Raw genomic sequence first — 17,965 nt, 5'->3', positions numbered from 1 at the left:
TGCCCACCACCACCACGAGCACCACCAGCCACACCACCACCTCCACCACCACTATGATGCAACCAGTGCAACCACATAGTGGGTGCTTTTTGGAAGAATGTAGACTGACACACCCCTTCACCATGATTGTCTCTCAGGCCCACCTCCTGTGGGAGCTTATACTTAGTGAAACAGGTTCTAGAACGCATGAACATTAAAGCCTTATCCTGAACGTGTATTATATGGCTCCTTACAAACGCAGTGGCAGCCCTTGTATAATGTCATTTCAAACCCATGTTTATCCCTATGTGGAATTTCCATCAGCTGGCATTCCTTCTGATCTCGAAAAAGGATGCATTTCCTGGACCCCAGTGTTGTGGAACGTGGTTATCCTCGATGACTTAATGTCTACTGCCAGCAAAGACCCACGCATTACAGATCTGTTTACAGAAGGAAGTCATCATCATGTAATCTCTCAGTGATCGCCTTGAACCAGGAATTTGTATTTCAGTAAGGATCACACAATAACGAAGAAACTGTCATTATCTGCTTCTGTTCAACAACCCTATCGATCAACAACCCATCATGACTTTGGCGGGGCAGATGTATCCAGGTAACACAAGACCATTTCATGGAGCCGTTTCAAGGAGGGCTAACGAAGCCTTATGGCTACTTGTTGGTTGATCACAAAACCCAAACACCTCCCCCATTTGCGACTTTGTCCCAACGCATTCAGTTTAAAGGACACCTCCAAGCCAGGACCATTCAGTCCGAGTTGGAGTGTTCAGCGTGAGCAGACGTGTGAAGAAAACCTCTCAAACGGCGCCATCTTGTGATGACTGTGGACTCGTGTTTCCAAGATGTGCAAGATTTGCAAAAACACAGAAGAAACTGGAGTCCCAGAAAAGTCTTCAGTGGGTCCCTCCTGGGACAATCTCCCAAGTGAAAAGGCGATGGGAGGAGGACAACAACTTTTCAACATCTGTAAAGAGACCACGTCCCTCTGTCAGATTGTGACTAGCTGTGGTCAAGTGTTTTAGCACTAACCATAATTTACAAAAGACATTTACACGATAAACTTAATAGTCCTGAAATGTGGAAAATGAGGATGATGATGTTGAATCATTAAGCGATGTCACACATGGCAACAGAGGAAAATAAGATGGCTGATCTCGAAGAGCAAGGTATAAGACAAAGTATTCAATGTACGCGTGAGAGCTGAATAAAAGACTTTTGGATGAGAAACGACAGCTGTACATAAAAAGAGGTTTAAAACGAAGACATGATTCAAGCCAAACTGAACAAATTGATGTGGAGCATCGCTTCAAAGAGACCTTATGCCCGATTTTATACTTATCTGTACCATATGCGAGTATGGTCCAAAGACACAAGGAATACTGAAACAAGTAAAAGACACAAATAATATGTAATTATTTCAAAATTGTACCAATATACGGTCGAAAGCATGACCAAAGATGAAGACACATAACATCTGATGAAGAGAGGAAGGACAGGTGGATGAGGAAGGTACTACACAACAGATGTAAAGTGCAGGCATTTGGGAGATTCCATCCCAATGTCTACTCATTTGAAAACGGAGCCAATAAACAATGAAATCTGTATATCTCTTGTTTCTTGAATGTATGGTACCAATGAATGCCTACACCCCTTCAGTAACCCATGTTTGTCGTAAGAGGTAAGACTGACGGCATGTGAGTCACCTATGTGTCACATGATGTAAAAAATAAGTGTCATGTTCATGGCGATAAGAGGGTTTTTTGGCGTTTGGGCAATTTGAGAGTAAAAGCTTTTAACATGTTGAGTAAAGCTCTTTTATTATGAGGACACAGATTTCTTATTCATGATATATATGACAAATGCTAAATCATTTCATCGCTGTACAATCAAATTTTTCTGTAAAATGTCCTCACTATTTCCTGTATTTTGTAAGACACTTGTCTCCTCTACGGAAGCTGACCGTTTGCTAAAGCATACATTTAACTTCACATTGAACAATTATCCATGCCATGTACTCATGATTACAGTCTGACCTTTAAACAGCGGGAGAGCTGACCGTATGTGACCACGCTGAAAAGTATCACCAACCATGTACACATGATTACAGTCTGACCTTTAACCTGCACAAAACAATTTCTGGTCATCCTGAACCGGCGAGCGCAGGAAGTCATCATTGCGGGAAGTTAAACACATGAACCTTCCCAGGTCCGGCCGCAACTAACTGTCACCTACTTGAACATAATTTGTGCGTTTTACAATTACTCTACTTGAACATAATTTGTACACGGCATAATTGATAGCTGTAAATGACAGCATATTAAATACCTTACAAATGGTGGTCAGTTTTTACCGACTGGATGCTGATGCTTTTAACAAACATAACACCTATACATCTATTTCATCCAATCACGGCTGTCACATGTTCTTCAGTGACGGTTCAGCGAGAGCAAGCGATTCTGCTATGCGAATCTGCTTAAGCGTTTGTATTAATGTGCCTATAGATCGCGCGCCCACCACGCCTATATGACCTGCACATGACCTACCAGCTAATAACTGGTTTACTGTTGACAGATATGGAAACATTCCGGCGCTGTTCCTTGTGTCACAGCGTATTATAAACTTTAACAAAATGCGCTGTGATATTTTGACCTTATAAATCGCAGCTAAATTCTCCCCTCATTGTGTGATATTAATTTCTACTGCTGAACGACGCGTATGCTTAGTCTGCCCCATGGTCCCTTGAACCACATTATTTTCCCTACTGCCACATACAATCACCCTCTCTGTAGTGCTAAAACCCTGTAAATTAAAACAAGTCTGGATTTCAGGTTCTTGAATCTCTGGTGCTCCTTTTCAATTTAAACGGGCTTGTTTGTTACTATCAAAAATTATATATATATATATAAGCATTAGTTTGTCGTGAACGCTCGAGTCGGGCAAACTCATACCACTCCATAAGATAATTGAATACACCACTTTAGGTCAACCTGAAGGTAACACACACACACCTAGGCCGGAAAGGGGAATCCTAAGGAGGGTGGGTCTAACAACTGGGACAGTCGCCAACAAAGGTCATACCTATGCTGCATCATAAAAAGAAAAATGGAGGATATGGGCCAGAACTCCCCCACTTACAACAATTAAACAGCTTTAACATCCTGACATATGTAAGGCTGGATGATGAACTTTGCCAGAATGTAATAAGTGAGGGGTTGGATTATGCCTAGCAGTCTGAAACACTGACCACGGTAGTACCCTGTCCGCCTGTTAGTCGATCAAGGCAAATGACCCCTTCAACAGATGAAATCACTTTTTTAGACCACAGCATGATAAGAACTTACACTTGAATCTATTGATTCATCAAGCTAAGACTTTGAAATACTTCCAGACATTCAAAATTATTGACTGTGTATTGTTTTGAGGCTGTTAGACTTGCCAATGTCATGTATAAGCCAGTTTAGAGGGAACAGAAGTGAAAAAAGACCACATAACTTTGAAATTTATTGGTTACCCTACCCTAAACTGAATATTTTTTAATTACAATTAACAGTGTTTGGCAATATCAGCTAAAACAGAGCTTATCTGCAGTAATTTATGGGTTACTGGGTTAGAGAAAGACACAATGTATTTGCGTAAACAGGGAGATAATTTTAAGATATCGAACACTCTCATGTCAATAAAATGTAATTCAGACCCATAACATTACATTCCACAAGGGTCAGTTGTTATTATTTACATCTAAGCAGCTTCTGGGATTGATGTACAGCCCTTATTTCATGTCTGGGAAACTGAAATACTACACACTGAGGAATTAAGGGACACTGTCAGAAATTTCTAATGGATGAGGATGACCGAGTGATGGAATTTGGTAGTGAGACATTGTTTTGCCTTAACTGGACTGGACACTTAAATGTACTATATGTACCTACATGTCCAAGTAATTGCAACTTCTACAAGGCGGTAAAGCATATCGAAGCAAAGGGAGTAAGCTTTGATTAGACACTGCCAACAACAGACTTCGGGCCGGCTTGTCCAAATACCACATTGGATGTGAAGGCTTCTTTTTCTGCTGTATTTGTGAAGATACACCTCCCCATTCACCAACAGGCATTCTACAAGCTGAAAATAGTGTTGAGATTACATTAAAATGTCAAATCATAAAATCCATAACAGCAATGAGACAGTTGTTAATAAAACAGAAATTCATTTTGAAAGTCCTATGGGCGAAAAAGGGTATATTTTTAAGAAAGGGAAAGAAAATTAGGTCGTTGCATATTCAAAGGGGACAGACAGAAAGAAATTGGTCATATGCTACACTGTTTGCATTTAAAACAAGGGTTTGTGACATGTTCTGTTGTCAGCAGTGAACATATTTCATGATATTCCATATCATTTGACTTCAAATTGACCCTCGACAGGAGATTAAGGTTAGACACTCACATTGTTGTGGCAGTGGTGATTTTAACCCTAATTTGTTATCAAATTCATCAGTTCCAACAAATGTAGTAGCCAGGGAACCACTACTTGATGGTAAGACTCACCTCGAGGGTCTTTTCCCACTGTTCGACCACTAAACGAAGCAACGTTCATATTCTGGACACTCAAACAATCTATTCCACTCAAAACAGCCCTATTCTTTACAAACCCAGTACCTTTAAATTTGCCTCTACATTAATGCTAACATGTTTCCATGGTGAAATAAACACAGGAAATCGTGTAAAGTATGAATTACTGAAAAGTGCTCGAACACTACAGGAAAATTTAGAAACATTTGCCCTAGGCAAATCTGTGATTTATGTAATTGTATATACATGTAACTTCTCAGAAAAATATAAAATTGCATGAAGCTTCAATACTTTTCCTGTCCAACATATCTATATGGCACAAGAATATAGAGATTTGCTGCAACTAACAGAGCTGTCAGAGTGATATCATGTCTGTTTCACCAAAGCTATACAAAATGCACTTCTGCATTAATAGAGAAAGGTTTCAAATCATAAATATACCATGGGAGTTTACTCTTATTTCACAAAGAAAGGGGGCCATGGGTGAATTCCATGCATGACTGGGACTGCCTTGATCATATCAATCCCAAATATATATTTTGAACGACAAAAATCATGGAATTCAGGCCAGAAATTGGACAGGTTTAACATTAAAACAGCTTTAACATCCTGACATATGTAAGGCTGGATGATGAACTTTGCCAGAATGTAATAAGTGAGGGGTTGGATTATGCCTAGCAGTCTGAAACACTGACCACAGTACCCTGCCGCCTGTTAGTCGATCAAGGCAAATGACCCCTTCAACAGATGAAATCACTTTTAGACCACAGCATGATAAGAACTTACACTTGAATCTATTGATTCATCAAGCTAAGACTTTGAAATACTTCCAGACATTCAAAATTATTGACTGTGTATTGTTTTGAGGCTGTTAGACTTGCCAATGTCATGTATAAGCCAGTTTGGAGGGAACAGAGTAAAAAAGACCACATAACTTTGGAAATGTATTGGTTACCCTGCCCTAAACTGAATATTTTTAATTACAATTAACAGTGTTTGGCAATATCAGCTAAAAACAGAGCTTATCTGCAGTAATTTATGGGTTACTGGGTTAGAGAAAGACACAATGTATTTGCGTAAACAGGGGAGATAATTTTAAGATATCGAACACTCTCATGTCAATAAAATGTAAATTCAGACCCATAATATTACATTCCACAAGGGTCAGTTGTTATTATTTACATCTAAACACCTTCTGGGATTGATGAACAGCCCTTATTTCATGTCTGGAAACTGAAATACTACACTGAGGCATTAAAGGGGACACTGTCAGAAATTTCTAATGGATGAGGATGACCGAGAGTGATGGAATTTGGTAGTGAGACATTGTTTTGCCTTAACTGGACTAGGACACTTAAATGTACTATATGTACCTACATGTCCAAAGTACTGCAACTTCTACAAGGCGGTAAAAGCATATCAAAGCAAAGGGAGTATGCTTGATTAGACACTGCCAACAACAGACTTCGGGCCGGCTTGTCCAAATACCACATTGGATGTGAAGGCTTCTTTTCTGCTGTATTTGTGAAGATACACCCCCCCATTCACCAACAGGCATTCTACAAGCTGAAAATAGTGTTGAGATTACATTAAATGTCAAATCATAAAATCCATAACAGCAATGAGACAGTTGTTAATAAAACAGAAATTCATTTTGAAAGTCCTATGGGCGAAAAAAAGGGTATATTTTTAAAAAAGGAAAAGAAAATTAGGTCGTTGCATATTCAAAAGGGGACAGACAGAAAGAATTGATCATGTGCTACACTGTTTGCATTTAAAACAAGGGTTTGTGACATGTTCTGTTGTCAGCAGTGAACATATTTCATGATATTCTTATCATTTGACTTCAAATTGACCCTCGGGACAGGAGATTAACTTAGACACTCACATTGTTGTGGCAGTGGTGATTTTAACCTAATTTGTTATCAAATTCATCAGTTCCAACAAATGTAGAAGCCAGGGTACCACTACTTGATGGTAAGACTCACCTCGAGGGTCTTTTCCCACTGTTCGACCACTAAACGAAGCAACGTTCATATTCTGGACACTAAAACAATCTATTCCACTCAAAACAGCCCTATCTTTACTCCCAGTACCTTTAAATTTGCCTCTACATTAATGCTCACATGTTTCCATGGTGAAATAAACACAGGAAATCGTGTAAAGTATGAATTACTGAAAAGTGCTCGAACACTACAGGAAAATTTAGAAACATTTGCCCTAAGGCAAATCTGTGATTTATGTACTGTATATACATGTAACTTCTCAGAAAAATATAAAATTGCATGAAGCTTCAATACTTTTTCCTGTCCAACATATCTATATGGCACAAGAATATAGGATTTGCTGCACTGACAGAGCTGTCAGAGTGATATCATGTCTGTTTCACCAAAGCTATACAAAATGCACTTCTGCATTAATAGAAAGGTTTCAAATCATAAATATACCATGGGAGTTTACTCTTATTTCACAAAGAAAGGGGCCATGGGTGAATTCCATGCATGACTGGGACTGCCTTGATCATATCAATCCAAAATATATTTTGAACGACAAAAATCATGGAATTCAGGCCAGAAATTGGACAGGTTTAACATTAAACAGCTTTAACATCCTGACATATGTAAGGCTGGATGATGAACTTTTGCCAGAATGTAATAAGTGAGGGTTGGATTATGCCTAGCAGTCTGAAACACTGACCACAGTACCCTGCCGCCGGTTAGTCGATCAAGGCAAATGACCCCTTCAACAGATGAAATCACTTTTTAGACCACAGCATGATAAGAACTTACACTTGAATCTATTGATTCATCAAGCTAAGACTTTGAAATACTTCCAGACATTCAAAATTATTGACTGTGTATTGTTTTGAGGCTGTTAGACTTGCCAATGTCATGTATAAGCCAGTTTAGAGGGAACAGAGTGAAAAAGACCACATAACTTTGGAAATGTATTGGGTACCCTGCCCTAAACTGAATATTTTTAATAACAATTAACAGTGTTTGGCAATATCAGCTAAAAACAGAGCTTCTCTGCAGTAATTTATGGGTTACTGGGTTAGAGAAAGACACAATGTATTTGCGTAAACAGGGGAGATAATTTTAAGATATCGAACACTCTCATGTCAATAAAATGTGAATTCAGACCAATAATATTACATTCCACAAGGGTCAGTTGTTATTATTTACATCTAAGCACCTTCTGGGATTGATGAACAGCCCTTATTTCATGTCTGGGAAACTGAAATACTACACACTGAGGCATTAAGGGGACACTGTCAGAAATTTCTAATGGATGAGGGATGACCGAGTGATGGAATTTGGTAGTGAGACATTGTTTTGCCTTAACTGGACTGGGACACTTAAATGTACTATATGTACCTACATGTCCAAGTACTGCAACTTCTACAAGGCGGTAAAGCATATCAAAGCAAAGGGGTATGCTTGATTAGACACTGCCAACAACAGACTTCGGTCGGCTTGTCCAAATACCACATTGGATGTGAAGGCTTCTTTTCTGCTGTATTTGTGAAGATACACCTCCCCATTCACCAACAGGCATTCTACAAGCTGAAAATAGTGTTGAGATTACATTAAATGTCAAATCATAAAATCCATAACAGCATTGAGACAGTTGTTAATAAAACAGAAATTCATTTTGAAAGTCCTGTGGGCGAAAAAGGGTATATTTTTAAAAAAGGAAAAGAAAATTAGGTCGTTGCATATTCAAAAGGGGACAGACAGAAAGAATTGATCATATGCTACACTGTTTGCATTTAGAACAAGGGTTTGTGACATGTTCTGTTGTCAGCAGTGAACATATTTCATGATATTCTTATCATTTGACTTCAAATTGACCCTCAGGAGATTAACTTAGACACTCACATTGTTGTGGCAGTGGTGATTTTAACCTAATTTGTTATCAAATTCATCAGTTCCAACAAATTTAGAAGCCAGGGAACCACTACTTGATGGTAAGACTCACCTCGAGGGTCTTTCCCCACTGTTCGACCACTAAACGAAGCAACGTTCATATTCTGGACACTAAAACAATCTATTCCACTCAAAACAGCCCTATCTTTACTCCCAGTACCTTTAAATTTGCCTCTACATTAATGCTCACATGTTTCCATGGTGAAATAAACACAGGAAATCGTGTAAAGTATGAATTACTGAAAAGTGCTCGAACACTATAGGAAAATTTAGAAACATTTGCCCTAGGCAAATCTGTGATTTATGTACTGTATATACATGTAACTTCTGAGAAAAAATATAAAATTGCATGAAGCTTCAATACTTTTTCCTGTCCAACATATCTATATGGCACAAGAATATAGGGATTTGCTGCACTGACAGAGCTGTCAGAGTGATATCATGTCTGTTTCACCAAAGCTATACAAAATGCACTTCTGCATTAATAGAGAAAGGTTTCAAATCATAAATATACCATGGGAGTTTACTCTTATTTCACAAAAGAAGGGGGGGCCATGGGTGAATTCCATGCATGACTGGGACTGCCTTGATCATATCAATCCAAAATATATTTTGAACGACAAAAATCATGGAATTCAGGCCAGAAATTGGACAGGTTTAACATTAAACAGCTTTAACATCCTGACATATGTAAGGCTGGATGATGAACTTTTCCAGAATGTAATAAGTGAGGGGTTGGATTATGCCTAGCAGTCTGAAACACTGACCACAGTACCCTGCCGCCGGTTAGTCGATCAAGGCAAATGACCCCTTCAACAGATGAAATCACTTTTAGACCACAGCATGATAAGAACTTACACTTGAATCTATTGATTCATCAAGCTAAGACTTTGAAATACTTCCAGACATTCAAAATTATTGACTGTGTATTGTTTTGAGGCTGTTAGACTTGCCAATGTCTTGTATAAGCCAGTTTAGAGGGGAACAGAGTGAAAAAGACCACATAACTTTGGAAATGTATTGGGTACCCTGCCCTAAACTGAATATTTTTAATAACAATTAACAGTGTTTGGCAATATCAGCTAAAAACAGAGCTTCTCTGCAGTAATTTATGGGTTACTGGGTTTAGAGAAAGACACAATGTATTTGCGTAAACAGGGGAGATAATTTTAAGATATCGAACACTCTCATGTCAATAAAATGTGAATTCAGACCAATAATATTACATTCCACAAGGGTCAGTTGTTATTATTTACATCTAAGCACCTTCTGGGATTGATGAACAGCCCTTATTTCATGTCTGGGAAACTGAAATACTACACACTGAGGCATTAAGGGGACACTGTCAGAAATTTCTAATGGATGAGGATGACCGAGTGATGGAATTTGGTAGTGAGACATTGTTTTGCCTTAACTGGACTGGGACACTTAAATGTACTATATGTACCTACATGTCCAAGTACTGCAACTTCTACAAGGCGGTAAAGCATATCAAAGCAAAGGGAGTATGCTTGATTAGACACTGCCAACAACAGACTTCGGTCCGGCTTGTCCAAATACCACATTGGATGTGAAGGCTTCTTTTTCTGCTGTATTTGTGAAGATACACCTCCCCATTCACCAACAGGCATTCTACAAGCTGAAAATAGTGTTGAGATTACATTAAATGTCAAATCATAAAATCCATAACAGCATTGAGACAGTTGTTAATAAAACAGAAATTCATTTTGAAAGTCCTGTGGGCGAAAAAAGGGTATATTTTTAAAAAAGGAAAAGAAAATTAGGTCGTTGCATATTCAAAAGGGGACAGACAGAAAGAATTTATCATATGCTACACTGTTTGCATTTAAAACAAGGGTTTGTGACATGTTCTGTTGTCAGCAGTGAACATATTTCATGATATTCTTATCATTTGACTTCAAATTGACCCTCAGGAGATTAACTTAGACACTCACATTGTTGTGGCAGTGGTGATTTTAACCTAATTTGTTATCAAATTCATCAGTTCCACAAATTTAGAAGCCAGGGAACCATTACTTGATGGTAAGATTCACCGCGAGGGTCTTTTCCCACTGTTCGACCACTAAACGAAGCAACGTTCATATTGTGGACACTAAAACAATCTATTCCACTCAAAACAGCCCTATCTTTACTCCCAGTACCAGTTAAATTTGCCTCTACATTAATGTTAGCATGTTTCCATGGTGAAATAAACACAGGAAATCGTGTAAAGTATGAATTACTGAAAAGTGCTCGAACACTACAGGAAAATTTAGAAACATTTGCCCTAGGCAAATCTGTGATTTATGTACTGTATATACATGTAACTTCTCAGAAAAAATATAAAATTGCATGAAGCTTCAATACTTTTTCCTGTCCAACATATCTATATGGCACAAGAATATAGGGATTTGCTGCACTGACAGAGCTGTCAGAGTGATATCATGTCTGTTTCACCAAAGCTATACAAAATGCACTTCTGCATTAATAGAGAAAGGTTTCAAATCATAAATATACCATGGGAGTTTACTCTTATTTCACAAAAGAAGGGGGGGCCATGGGTGAATTCCATGCATGACTGGGACTGCCTTGATCATATCAATCCAAAATACATTTTGAACGACAAAAATCATGGAATTCAGGCCAGAAATTGGACAGGTTTAACATTAAACAGCTTTAACATCCTGACATATGTAAGGTTGGATGATGAACTTTGCCAGAATGTAATAAGTGAGGGGTTGGATTATGCCTAGCAGTCTGAAACACTGACCACAGTACCCTGCCGCCGGTTAGTCGATCAAGGCAAATGACCCCTTCAACAGATGAAATCACTTTTAGACCACAGCATGATAAGAACTTACACTTGAATCTATTGATTCATCAAGCTAAGACTTTGAAATACTTCCAGACATTCAAAATTATTGACTGTGTATTGTTTTGAGGCTGTTAGACTTGCCAATGTCATGTATAAGCCAGTTTAGAGGGAACAGAGTGAAAAATCCACATAACTTTGGAAATTTATTGGTTACCCTGCCCTAAACTGAATATTTTTAATTACAATTAACAGTGTTTGGCAATATCAGCTAAAAACAGAGCTTATCTGCAGTAATTTATGGGTTACTGGGTTAGAGAAAGACACAATGTATTTGCGTAAACAGGGGGAGATAATTTTAAGATATCGAACACTCTCATGTCAATAAAATGTGAATTCAGACCCATAACGTTACATTCCACAAGGGTCAGTTGTTATTATTTAGATCTAAGCAGCTTCTGGGATTGATGTACAGCCCTTATTTCATGTCTGGGAAACTGAAATACTACACACTGAGGAATTAAAGGGACACTGTCAGAAATTTCTAATGGATGAGGATGACCGAGTGATGGAATTTGGTAGTGAGACATTATAGTGCCTTAACTGGACTGGGACACTTAAATGTACTAAATGTACCTACATGTCCAAGTACTGCAACTTCTACAAGGCGGTAAAGCATATCGAAGCAAAGGGAGTAAGCTTGATTAGACACTGCTAATAACAGACTTCGGGCCGGCTTGTCGAAATACCAAAAGAAAATTAGGTCGTTGCATATTCAAAAGGGGACAGACAGAAAGAATTGGTCATATGCTACACTGTTTGCATTTAAAACAAGGGTTTGTGACATGTTCTGCTGTCAGGAGTGAACATATTTCATGATATCTTATCATTTGACTTCAGATTGACCCTCAGGAGATTAACTTAGACACTCACATTGTTGTGGCAGTAGTGATTTTAACCTAATTTATCAAATTCATCAAATATTTTCCCACAGATTTCTATAGCAGCCTCAGAATTTTAAAAAAATAGACAGGCTATCGAGAGCCATTCCATGTACACATGGGTACACTCTGGCCTTTAAACTACCATAAAAAGACAATATCTGGCGAACTTGTCCGGCTCGTTTTGCGGGCATAGGAAGCGGAACCGTCAACCCCAGTTCCTCACCAAATGTCACCTTCTGGAAAATATCTGTACACACAATAAGCATAAGTGATGGTGATAAAAATGAGAGCACTAAATACTTAAAATTGAGGTCAGTTTTAATTACTGGTTGGATGTACTTTTAAAAAAAACCCATCTTACACTATTTCATCCAATCACAGCTGTCATATGTCTCTGTCTCTCTGGACTTGTTTACATACTGGTCACGCGCAGGGAGCATGTGATACTGATTTAGTGTAGTGGAACCTTGTGTTAGTGAGCAATTCATCAGTATTTTAAAAATGAAATCAAATGGACCATAGTTACCAACTTTATGAAAACAGTCCCGTGTTAGGCGCACTTGGAGAGAGATGTACATGATTCAGAAGAATTTCCATCGATTAATCATCGTTAGACAGGAATATTTAGACTATGGTTGCTTGCTACACAACTGCTTGCGTAGACTTAAAATATACACATTTTGGATCGCGTGTGTTGTCTCACTTTAACAGTCAAGTGACAAAGTAATGTGGTTCTGGAACTGATAGTGACACACACACACCCCCCTCCCCCCAATTTTGCATTGGCAAGAGGAAGCTGGATGCAGATTTATCATGAATGACAGAAAGTCGGGTGCAGACAATGTCCCTTCTAGGATTCCATACCAGTAGGATGTTTGAGGTCCGGAAGGCTATGGATCAGATACTATTACCCAACGGCCGTTGTGATATATAGCTGAAATATTGCCAAGTGCGGCGTAATACAAAATTCACATAGTCGAGTTTTACATTGACAAGAGGACACTCCGAGGGGATGTTGGTTTCATAGTTGTTCCATGCTTCCCGATGGTCGGGCTAGGTCACTTGGTTCCGTGTGTGCAGTTGTACCCCGACGATGTCGAACGGTGCTCATAATATCAGACACTATTTTAACTGGATCACATTCTGGTATTTACAAGACGCAGTCATTTAGCCAAAATATTTAATTGCAAAGCTAAACAAAATGTCTTGAGTATATTTGTTATCCTTTTATTCATTTCAGAAAGGTATACAAAGACAAGGAGTGCACGGGGCTGGTTACACATTGGCAACAAAACGTTACAAATTCAGCAAACTCAGAATTGCAGATTTTCAAAGTGTGAAATAAAGCTTTTGGGCCATATTTTGTGAAATTTATCAATCCTGTTGTTTTTCTTAGCTATATATTTTTCGACGAATACAATATTCTGTATTAATTTCAGAAATCCTGACATTTGCAACTGTCTGTTGTGTATACTTGAGATATATATAATATATATCGTTTCCTAGCAAGAATAATGTTGTTGATAAAATCATAGCCAGTGATAAGTCCGAATAGAATTGTGAAATCTGAGAGTACAATATCAATGCTAAAAGTGTTTTTGATAAGAATCCTTAGTTCGTTCCAGAACGCCTGTATATGTTGACAAGAGACAAAAACATGGTTTCTAATTTGCAAAACGTACAAATATTTTTGTCGATCAATTTGATTTTCAGCAATTCTTTTTAAGTATGTATAATCTTGTGGATGAATCTAAATTGGAATTCAAATAACTTAACATTCCGAGTACATTTTCTTTTATTTGTAAAAACAATACTCCAAGGCAATGTAATCTTAGTAATATTTTCCCACTTGTTACACACATCAGGTAACTCACATGTTTTAATCAATTTGTCATAAAACATTCTACAACCTTTGGAAGGTATTAACCCACCAACCCAAACCAAACAACCTCTCCTACCCACCCCCACACTCCTTATACCCCCAAAATCTCGCCCTAACACAGCACCACCCCCACCCAAGCCCACTAACCACCACACGTACTGTCCACACACACAAAGCCACACTCACACCACAAAAACTAAATGAAAACCTAAACAAACTCATAGAATTCAAAACAGATGCAATATTGATGAAAGACACAACAGCCAAAAAACTACACACGCTCGCACACAAAAGCAAATTATACCACAAGAGCCATTAAAAGTAACTTTTAAACCTAGAACTTCTAAGCTACTCTAGCCTTCAACTCCCTAATTCAAAATTTATGCCCCAACCCACAGTCTTTTATAACCTACTATACATCTGTGCATAAAATAAGCACCACCCTGTATTTTTACCAATTATTTTTGTCTGAAATGAAATTCTAAACTCTAAGAACTTTCATAATTTGATAGAGCAAGCATTTAACATTTCAAAAACGAAAACGTCATTGAAATTACCATGTACTTTAATTAGGATAATTGCCTATATTTAAAACAGGTATTTTCTATCCTAAAACTGACTGACTGAGTTTAATTTTAGGCAGCTTTTAGCAATATTCCAGCAACATCACGGCGGGGGACACCAGAAATGGGCTTCACACATTGTACCCATGAAGGGATTCGAACCCGGGTCTTCGGCATGACGAGCCAACGCTTTAACCTTTAGACTACCCCACCGCCCCCTATCCTAAAACAAGTGACCTTATTTTGAAAAGTGAAAGTAATAATTGATTGTTGTGTGGCCTATAAATTTGTTATTTATTGTGAATGGATGAAGTTTGTAAACTAAGATTTAGGAAAGGTTACAGTCAAACTGAAAGAAAGGGAAAATTTTAAAATGCAGTATAAGTTGCTTTACAAACAAAACAAACAGATTTTAGCTGTAATTATCAGTATCCGGCAAGGAGAAGTGTTTATTCATTACAATAAACTCAAAATTTATTCCAAAATCTTCTTAATGTGGCCTTTTTGTCAAGTAGCAATCTGAATTGTTGGAAAAAGGTCTGAATCTGTCACATTCGGGTTCTTTCTGATTATGCATAATTAAAGCTTACTTGATGCGTAAATGTCATCTTGGTATATAACAGAATTGTTATTCTTAATCAAAACTTAATTTAATTGTGTAGTTTGAGCAGGAGAGGAATAGAAATTTTGGGTAAAAATTCATTCCCATCACATTTCCATCAACATATTCTGTCATAAAGAATAGAAAAGGTTATGGTATCTGTAAAACTGTCAGTGGATAAACTTTCTTCAACTACAGGTTGATTAAATTATTGGCTATACCCTAACTTTTCTGTAGCATCACATCTTATTTTCAAAATAGTGCTTTATTAATGCACGGGTGTATATTACAAATTACTGCAACCATGGCTATTTTACAGTGGAACTGTAATGGTCTCCGAGTACACGGGCATGAGCGTAAGGCTCTCATCGCCCAAAACATTTATCACCATTATCCTGGGAGACTTCAACGCACACCACCCACTGTGGGGCACAAGACCTTTCACCGATATAAACGGTACCCGACCATCTGACTGGCTAGACCAGCACAATCTAGATACCCTCTCTCCCACACTACACTACCCCACAATCACAACACTTAAAATCACACAATCTTGTATATGGGAGGTACACAACGACACCTTGGGCAGCGACCACTGCCCCATCAACATCACAATTACAACACACAATCCCCCCACATCAATAAACAATACCCACAGAACTTAAATTCAACATTAAAAAGCAGAATGGCGCAAATTCACCACACCTTGCAAACAAATAGACACAACCAGCATCTACGACCAATACATAAACACATTCAACAACGGACCAACCCCGCACTAAAAACAGTCCCATGGTGGAGCACAGGAATTATTAATGCCAGAAAGGCAAGAAAAAAGGCCCTTAACCAATCTAAAAGGGACCGTTCTAAATTACATTTGGCTAAAAAACTAAGTACATTATATAACGCTACTATATATCGTCTTTGTTTGAATGTATCATGTCCATCATTTAAAAACACTCGCCATGTAAATGTGCTATATGTACATCAGATGTAAATGCTGTACTTCATTGACATTGTAATCTCCATTCATATGTAACATAATTGTACCTCAGGGTTGGTCACGGTCACTGGTCGCATTCTCCACTTAAGGACGTGCTGGCCCCCCTCTCATTAAGGAAATTTAAGCAAATTAAGTAATTAAACACTATCACTGGTCAGTGAGATGCCATTGTCTCTGGGCAATACCCATAGGAGTTACAGCGGGTAGGGAGGTCACTAATAGATGACCAGCCGTGCCACGCTAATCAGGCACACGTGCTGTCCCCCCAAATATAGTACTGGACAGGGGATCATCGCTAAGTGCGATACTGGTGGAGACAGATCTCGGGTGCCTCTACAAGCCAAGCAATCAAGTCCCAACCAAAGGTAAGTGCTGAACTTTATACTCCGTCTGGGGTCCACAACCACCAGCCTTCTCTACCTAATTTTGTGCGGAATCAAGAACATTCCCATGTGCCTCCTACCAGAGACCATATAATAGACTATTATATGCTCTCTGCTCCTACTCAGCACGGCCTTCACCTATAAGCGGACTACACAGTTGCCGTAACTTTTTAACTGTCACTCAATGTGTGCATCAATAACTATTCCTATTTCTATGTGCCAGTGTGGAAATTCACACAACTGTAGCTCCACGGGACAGATTTAGCTCTGTACAAGACCCATCGCAGCTGCATTTCACCAGGACCAGACTCTGAAGAACAAGACCATTCCTGCGGGACCAGACTCCTAACACCAGTTTCATCTTTCCAGATCCCGACTAGACCAAGCTCCTCACACCTGGATCAACCCGCCACATGCAAACCGGACCAGCCTCCTCGCAACAGCTTCAACTCATCACATCTCTCTAGGCCCCAGACAAGCCAAACCAAGTCACTGTGAAAGAACTGTGCGAAAGAACTGTCATTGTGTAATTATTCGGAACTTCAGTTGCATATTCATTTGGGTAAGCATATTCTTTATCTTACCACTTACGTATCCTGCTTATTTCGCCTGTTCAATTTTTAAACTGAATCCACTAAACGCAGACGATCGGCTCCCCTTCTTACTCCCAGAATCGATTAAGTCGCCCCCAACCTCTAAATCCACCCCTAAGCAGGTCAATCTCAGCTCCTTCGACCCCTACTCCTCTCAATGGGTGACCTTTGACGACGTTAGCTCGAACACACCCTTTAATAGTCACACCGAATCTAAGGCTCCCCGCCCGACACCCCCTAGTTATGGCAACCCCTCGCCCTTACCACCCACCTCTCAACCTCCCCAGTCATTCTCACTAACCCCTCACCCACGTAACACATCCCCATCCCCACCACCCCGTCAGTGGTAGAAGGAGGTGTCAGCTGTCGGAATCAGGTACAGGTCAACCACAAACAAAAGAGCCATCACGCTATTGTCTGTGGACCCTGGAGAGACACCAGGTGTTTGTGGCTCTGCGGCAGGGTTAGCTGATGGATTCCACCGCCTACCTGTCTCTTGATCACGGACAGGTCCAAAGGCGTTCTCTATACCCATGGGAGAGTGTTTAGAGCGATCATTCACTCCCCCAGAAGTCCCGGTAGTATAGGGCCAGCTGACCTTAGTAAAGTTTGTGTAGTTGAAGATGACGTCATTAGAGGATTAGGTGGATACAGGTGATGTTAGTAGTAGTAGTAAATTGAGGATGAATGAGT

General features: G+C 39.1%; 1 protein-coding gene across 1 annotated transcript in view; it reads left to right on the top strand.

Moving 5' to 3' along the window:
- LOC124282357 (uncharacterized oxidoreductase MexAM1_META1p0182-like) overlaps positions 1 to 17,965 on the top strand; it is a 108,143-nt gene that overhangs the window by 12,898 nt on the left and 77,280 nt on the right. The gene's annotated exons all lie outside the window — the stretch shown is intronic.

The sequence above is a fragment of the Haliotis rubra genome, unplaced genomic scaffold (genome assembly GCF_003918875.1).
Source record: "Haliotis rubra isolate DU_JTF1 unplaced genomic scaffold, ASM391887v1 Scf1089, whole genome shotgun sequence".
Classification (NCBI taxonomy): domain Eukaryota; kingdom Metazoa; phylum Mollusca; class Gastropoda; order Lepetellida; family Haliotidae; genus Haliotis; species Haliotis rubra.
This window is presented reverse-complemented; position numbering and strand designations above follow the sequence as displayed.